Raw genomic sequence first — 8,410 nt, 5'->3', positions numbered from 1 at the left:
TATTTTTTTCTCTACCCAACACCCATTTTATCCCTTCTTCTTGTTACAGAGCACCAGTTTTCCTTCAGAGAAACCATCCCCAGACCCCATGCTCAGTCCACATGCTTTGGGTAAAACTGACTCTAACCTTGGCTCCAAAGGTGTGCATGTGATCCAGATATGTCCAATGATAGAGCGCGTCATTCCCCTGGGTTAATAATTTGCCCAGATAAGAGAATGAGATAGAATCCTGACCGATGAAAATCAGATTATGGGATTTTGTCAGGTCAAGAGAAATACTCTTTTTATTGGCCCAGAACCCAGAAGAATATGAGCCTGGAGTTACTAGTCAACTTACTGCCATCTAAAACCAACATGGACAGCAAAATCACATCAAGGGAGATGAAAAAATAATTATCTCCTGAATTATATGGTACCTAAAGCTCAGCTTTATTATTTTTTAAGCCAAATTCTTTAGAAGAATTTTATCATTTTCAAGTAACCTAGTATGGACCTTAGACTTATTGTGCATTTTCCAGCAAAAGGTCTGGTTAATTTGACTGATACGAGCATGAAATTAATTGAATCTACTGGCACTCGTTGTAAACACAGTTTACAGGTCTGAGTAGAATTTCATTGGCATCAAAACCCCAAGGAGAAGGTTTGCCAGGCATCCTGAATATACAGAATATGTCCCATATTTAATGATTTTTGTCCTGCTTCCTATATTGACTTTCTCAGGGCATCCTAAACATCCTGTATTCAGCATTTTTCAATAAATTAAAAAATTCAACAGTTGAGGTTTGTATCATATTTATGTGGACATGGGTATTTTTATTTGCTAAATTTGGTGGCTCTACTGAGAAGCCATTCACCCTCCACACCCTGCCATGTTTCACCTGCTCTGCGGTAGCTCTGCCACTGACATCCAATTTTAGTTTGAAGTCATATGAGTTAATTGATTTTTCTTTTTTTAAAGATTTTATTTCTTAATTTGTCAGAGAGAGCACAAGCAGGGGGAGCGGAAGGCAGAGGGAGAGGGACAAGCAGGCTCCCCACTGAGTAAGGAGCCTGATGTGGGACTCGATCCCTGGAAGCTGGGATCATGACCTGAGCCAAAGGCAGACACTTAAGCAACTGAGCCACCCTGGTGTCCCAAATTTTTTTTTTCCCAAATTTTTTTTTATTAGGATGGTTTGAACCAGACTTTTAGTCTCTTGTAACCAAAAGAAAACTAACAACCCAATTAATTGCAGAACCACCAACACCTAAGCTCTACAACCTAATTACAGTAATAGCTATTTTTTACATTAATCACTGAGTGTGTTCAGGACATTTTATTTTTTATTTTTTATTATTTATTTATTTATTTATTTTTATTATTATGTTCAATTAGCCAACATATAAGATTTCATTAGTTTTTGATGTAGTGTTCTGTGTGGTGATGGACACCATTTATTTTAAACATATAAGAAAACTTCTTTTTCCCCAAATTTCTTTTTTATTGAACATTAGGCCAAACCAGTGAAAGTCTTAGACTAAGATAGAGCAAGCATTTCTATTTTGATTCTTTGGCTACTAAAACTGGCTAAATGTGGCGAAGACAGCATCAAATAGTGTTCCCTTAGTTTAGACAACACAACAAAACCTATGGGATGCTACTAGATCCTTAGAAGGAAATTTATAATGATAAATGTATATATTAAGAAAAAAGAAACATCTCAAACAAATATCTTAACTTTATACTACAGGGGATGAGAAAAAGAACAAACTAAGTCTAGAGGTAGTAGAAGGGGTATGACAATGATCAGAGTGCAAGTAAATGAAATAGACATTTTAAATACATTATCTTATGAATAAGCCTACCCATCCTTTGAGATAGACATTATTTTCTATATTTCACAGATGAGAGAACTGAGTCTCTATGAGGTTAAATAATGCACCCCAAATCACACAGCTAGGTAGATGAAGCCAGTATCCAAGACACCAACTCTGTGTTCTTCCACTGCACCTTCCAGTCCAGACAGAATTCGCAATTTTGGCTTCACACCACAGAGAGAATTCTTCCATTGGTTCACTACCGGTTGAAGTAAAATAACCACCAGAAAGCCTAACTTCCCACAAATAGCTCTGATTTGAAGCCAAGCATATAAAAAGTGCCCGAATAGAGCCTCCGCTTAAAGTGGATGCAGGAAGCCCCCTTCTTACTACTGTTTTCTCTAATTTCCAAGCAAGGATTATGATCTGAAAGCAAGTTTTTGGCTGGCTTGAGTCATGTCGAGTTAATCGAGGTCAGTCCTATTGTTGAAATTAACCAAATAACTGCAAAATTTTCCACTGTTTACGGACACTGCCTAAAACTGTATAAACTGGGTATGAACTACGTAAAGGCAGGCCTGAGACAGAGGAATCGCCGGGTTTCCAATAAATCATTTCAGTTTCCTACAAATACATAAAAATAAAATGACTTCTGTATGTTTACCTGTGACGTGACATTCTATGTGCAATTCATCTTGTTTTTGTGACTTTCACAGTAACTCTGAAACTGAGGTAGAGCAGAGAGGTGATATGCTCTGTTCAAAGTCAAGCATCAAGTCAACAGCAAAAAGATAAGACCCCAAACAAACATGTGAACAAAAATAGCAAGTATCTACTATATCCAGGTGTTTCTCTGGCTCTTTTAGCAACATGTCTATGACTTCAAGTAAGGAATCCCTGAATCCGCACATGGGCTCCTTGCTTCAGACTTTAAGAATATAGAATTAGCAATGCTTTTGACACAGAGGTTTAATTAGAAACAAACCGAAACCCTTTGTCTGCCAGCCTCCACCCTTCCAGGCTTCCATAGGAGCCTCTGCCCTTGCCTTTGCTGTCCATGGAAAGCAGCAGCATTGTGCCGATCAGGCTGCCAATGAGTATTGTAGGTGCTATCTTTGAAGGGCAGAAAGTGTGGACAGCTGCAATGCTCCCCAGACCTCTGATGGCTTTTCAAGTGCAGCCCAGATGAATGTGATAATGATGGTCCAAGTGACTCTGAAAAGTGAGAAACGCCTATTTATCAAACATTTCCCCTTGACTAGTTCCTGGCAGTCCTGAATATTTTATGGAGGAAGTTCCAGGAACAAAAGAGATGCTGTTCCTTACCACCCCTCCCAGCAGGCTGTGGAGAGCTTCTCAGGCTCCTGGAGAGGGTCAAGGCAGACCAGTGTGGACAGAAGAGATGGAATTTGTAACATTCTGTCCCCTGAGGTCAGTGGGATGATGGCAACCACTCCCATCCCATTTCTGTTCCTTGCCTTCCCAATGTGTGCGCACATTTTCCACTAGTAAGAAACTCTCAGAGGAGAATTCTCTGAAGCCTGGCACAGCAAAACCCCAAATACAAAGGTTCTTTTCAAATCCACCTCTGAACTGCAGAGCCCACACTCTGCCTGACGGTCCATGAGCTCTGGGCACATGCTCAGTAAGTGACTATAATCCCTTCTACCTGGATTCCTATAAGAGCCTTTCCATGGCACACCGAAGACTGTGCCTTCAGAAGGTTTGCCTCCCTACAGGCAGAGGATTTAAAAGCAGTACTAAAACCAACCAAACGTCTGACTGCTTTTTTTGTTTTCATTTGTAAAATCGGATTTTAATTATGACATCTCTGCTATGAAACACTGCAAAAGTGTTCATGTATTCCCAAACAATTAAGTGTGGGATATGAGTAGCACTTTCAGAGCAAAGTTTTTCACATTTTCTTCAATGCTACAAATACCCTACAGACTACTTTTTATTTCACCTGTGTCAGGTTGTTGTGACTAGAGTGGACTCAGGTCCCCACCCCCAGTCTCTTTCCTGCTCCTGCCCCCACTTCAGCCAAAGGGATCCCTCCAAAATGGGATCTGAGCCTGCCATGCCTCTGATTTAAAACTCTTGCTTGCTCCCCTTCATTGCCTTCGGAATGACTCCAACTTCTAGCAGCTTCATGGCTCTTCATGGTCTGAGTCCAACCTATCTTCTAGCCTCCCCTGTGCCCTTTCACCCCATGTGAACCACACTTCCAGTTCCTTGAACACATCATCCCTTTCTCAGGGTCTGTGCCTCTATTCAAGCCATTCCTTCTATTAAGCATTTTCTCTTTGATCTTGAGAGCCTTGACTCCTCCTGCAAGGCTGGCTGATGTGTCCGCTTCCCTGGGACACCTTCCCCAGGAAGAATTCGTTACCCTTCCTACCTTACCTAGAGTGCCTGCTTAATGACTCCACAGCAGTACTTCTATAGTTTGGCCTCCAAGGAAGGCTACATTCCTAATCACAAAAGTAGAGCCCAAAACCTTTGTTGGGCTGCATTTTACTAGTTAACAGAGTTGCTGTACCTTAAATCAGTCCTCATAACAAGCCCACCTTTCAGTTCCTGACTCTCTGAGTCACAGCAGGCTACTTTCCTCTCCACCCATGTGACCCTCACTCTATGAAACCAGCTGGGAAAGTGGGCTTACAGCCCCTTGGAGTCTTACTCCCTCCTGCAAGTTACCCCCAAGAGAGCTTGCCTCAGATTCTTGTTCCAAGGTAGATAGGAATAAAGAGCCCCCCTCCCCACATCATTTGTCTGCAGTCTCAGCTGTGTTTTAATTCAGTCTGCTACTCCAGAGGCCTGAGTTGCAGGTAAATGGGTGATACTCTGGATACATAATAAAGTTGTACCTTGATTCCTGCACTTGTCTTTGCACTTCACTTCCTCAGTCAGAAAGCAGTGATGATGAATGAGGGACACCAGGGCAGGATCTGGGCCCTCATGGGTGCCCTGAAAGCCTGTCCCCCAGTGTCTGCCACTCATCACAATGTACTACAGTCAGTTGCTTACATGTGTCTACCATCTCTTATAATCTCCTTCCTAAAAACATTAACCTGCTGCTCACCTTTGATTCTCCAGGGCCTGACATATGCAGGCTTAATATAAATGTATATTAGAATGACAGCCTTACTGGATAAAGTATTCTTGGCTGCATATTTTTCCCATTTAGCATGTTGAATATGTCATGCCAGTCCTTTCTGGCCTGCCAGGTCTCTGTGGACAGGTGTGCTGCCAGGCTTATGTGTCTACCCTTGTAGATTAAGGACCTCTTGTCCCAAGCTGCTTTCAGGATTTTCTCTTTATCTTTGTAATTTGTAAGTTTCACTACAATATGTTGAGTTGTTGACCTATTTTTGTTGATTATGAGGGGAGTTCTCTGTGCCTTTTGGACTTAAGTGTCTGCTTCCTTCCCCAGATTAGGGAATTTCTCAGCTATAATTTGTTCAAATAAACCTTCTGCCCTTTTCCCCCACTCTTCATCTTCTGGGACTCCTATAATATAGATATTATTTTGCTTTGTGGAATCGCTGAGTTCCCTAAGTCTACCTTCATGATCTAATCGTCTTCTTTCCCTCTTCTTTTCAGATTCCTTGTTTTCCATCACTTTATCTTCTATATCACTGATTTTCTCTTCTGATTAGTAAATCCTCATTTTTATGGCCTCCACTTGGGACTGCATCTTGGTAATAGCATTTTTTTTTTCAGCCCGACTAGATTTTAGTTCTTTTATCTCTGCAGAAAGGGATTCTCTAGTGTCTTCTATGCTTTTTTTTCAAGCCCAGTTAATATTTTTATAATCATTGTTTTAAATTCTAGTTCAGGGGCACCTGGGTGGCACAGTCATTAAGTGTCTGCCTTCGGCTCAGGGCGTGATCCCAGCAATCTGGGATCGAGCCCCACATCAGGCTCCTCTGCTAGGAGCCTGCTTCTTCCTCTCCCACTCCCCCTGCTTGTGTTCACTCTCTTGCTGGCTGTCTCTCTCTCTCTCTCTCTCTCTCTCTCTCTCTCTCAAATGAATAAATAAAATCTTTAAAAATAAATAAATAAATAAATAAATTCTAGTTCAGACATCTTACTTATATCCTCATTGATGAAATCCCTGGATGTGAGTACTACCTCCTGTTCTTTGTTTTGGGGTGAGTTTCTCCATCTTGTCATTTTGTCCAGAAAGGAAAAGAAGAAAGAAAAAGAAAAAAATAACAATAACAATAACAACAACAACAACAACAAAAAACCCAAACTAGATCCTGGGTGTGTTTTGGTCTGCTTGTTAAAAGAAACTAGATCCCCAAATAAGAAAGAAACAAGAACATATAGCAAAAACATATGGTACAAGATACTGTGTAAGTTGCTTCCTCCACTCCCTACTGATTTCTGGCCCAGCTGCCATCCCTAACACCAGCTTCTTTGCTCTTAGAACCCCTATTTTCTTCAGGTTTCTAGAAAGAAAGCACCTCAAGGAAGTTGCCCCCCACCCTCCCAGCACTATGTTGAACAGTAATCCTACTCATCTCTAATGAAATTGGTTAGGATGGGCCTGTGTCCTAAGTGTGGCCTAAGAGAGGTTGTTGGGAGACACCTGGAGGTTTCCTCATTTTTAGAAAGGCTTATCCTTTCCTGCCTTTGGACTCTGTGGTGTGAGGCCACGGTGCTTGGAAATGTTGCTGCTGCCATTTGTAAGAAAGACAGGAAAGACAAGCAAGTCCCAGGGAACAGAATCCTTTGAGCCCTAACACAGTTATGGCAGGCTGATTGCAAAAATGGTTCAAACTCTCCATACTCCCTTTGCAATAAGACTTTAAAGCTCCTTCCACCAAAAGGGAAAGTCTGTTTCCTCATTACTTGAGTCTGGACTGGCCTAGTGAATTGTTTTAGCCAATAGTATACAGCAGAAGTGACCACACCCATTCTAACTCTTAGTCTCAAGTGGCTTTGACACTTCTGCTTGCTCTTGGGCCCCTGCATCCACCATAAGAAAGTGCCCAGGCCATCTTCTAGAAGGATGAGGAAGCCACTGGCCCGAGCTTAGGCTTCCTGGCCAATAACTGGCCAATGCCCAAAGGAGTACCATCTGATCAACACAGAGCTGACCACAGAGGCATAAGGAAGCATCTGTCAGGCAGATGTCAGCCCAAATTGCTGATCTGCTGAATTGGGAGCTAAGAAATAATGGTTATTTCAAACCCCTAAGTTTTGAAGTGGTTAGTTACATAGCAATAGCTAAATGATTTAACAATCCTGGAACTGTCACTCCTCAAGACTCTAAGTTATAAGAGATAATAGATGACCTTTTGGTATTTTGTCCTTTGCTTTTAAATGCTATGGTTAGATGCAGCCAATAGCTCCTTGATACAGTGCTGCTGAGGAATGAAAAGATGAGAGTGAGCTCCTGACTTCAAGGAAATGACAGTCCAACTGTACTTAAGACACACACACGCACACACACACACACATACATTTAGAGAGAGAGAAAGAAAGAGAGTATGATTGGGGGGAGGGGTGGAGAGAGAGCGAGAGAGAGAGAGAATTTTAAGCAGGCTCCATGCCCAGCATGGAGCCCAATGTGTGATTCAATCCCACAACCTTGAGATCATGACCTGAGCCAAAATCAAGCGTCAGATGCTTAAACAACTGAGCCACCCAGGTGCTCCAAGACACATATTTTTTAACTAGGCTGTCAAACACTTTGAGGTAAAAGGCTGCTGCTATATGTATCTGTAGAAAGGATTAGAATCTGAAAATGTACATATCAATACAAGGTAACCTCCACTAAGTGCAAAATGAACAGGCCAGTCCATATGAAGGCTTTATGAAGGAAGCTGGATATGAGCTGGGTGATGTTTGAAGGAGGTTCAGGATTAAGAGAGATGGCAACCCAAGGGGAGGTGGAGAGAGGTGGGATCCTCTCTGGCCCCGGTGAGATGGACGTTCCATGGGGATTTGTTCTGAGAAGACGTGAATGACTAGGAGTCAAGCTCAGATGTGGTGATTTAAGGTGTAAAGGACACAACGAGGAAAGAATAGTTTTCTCATGGCAAGCCTGGCAAATGTTCCTTCTGTGAGGTCACAAGGCATAGCTGTCAGGAGGTACAAGCCAGTGTTCTCTCTAGACACTCTCAAAAGAGTGTCAAAAGGCACATTGTCTCGGGGGTCAACATGTCAATGCACATGGCATCAGAAATGACCAGGCCTGAAGAGTCTCTTTCTACCAGTTATGCCCCTGTCCTCTTCACATGCTCTTACTCAGTGAGCCACCTGCCAGCCTGGGGTAGGGGAGAGGGTCACAGAGTAGCCCTTTAATAAAGATCAAATCACAGGCTGAATGGATTTCACAAACCTAAAAAAAAATTGTAACAGAGAAGAACCTGTTTCTTTCAAATCCCCATGGTCTACCACCTCTCTCTCTACATCTAAGTTGCCCCAACCCTAAGAGGAATGATCATACTAGCAGGTCGATACTCAGGCTCTGTGCAGGGCCACCCCCTTTGGAGTCTGGAGAAAAGGCAAAAGGAAGCCCCCTGTTCTCCCAACTGCAAGTGTGAAGGTGCTAAATAATTCTGAAAACAAACCAGTTACAGAATTTAGAGCACAG

This window comes from Ursus maritimus, unplaced genomic scaffold (assembly GCF_017311325.1).
Source record: "Ursus maritimus isolate PB19 unplaced genomic scaffold, ASM1731132v1 scaffold_26, whole genome shotgun sequence".
NCBI classification, from domain to species: Eukaryota; Metazoa; Chordata; class Mammalia; order Carnivora; family Ursidae; genus Ursus; species Ursus maritimus.
This window is presented reverse-complemented; position numbering follows the sequence as displayed.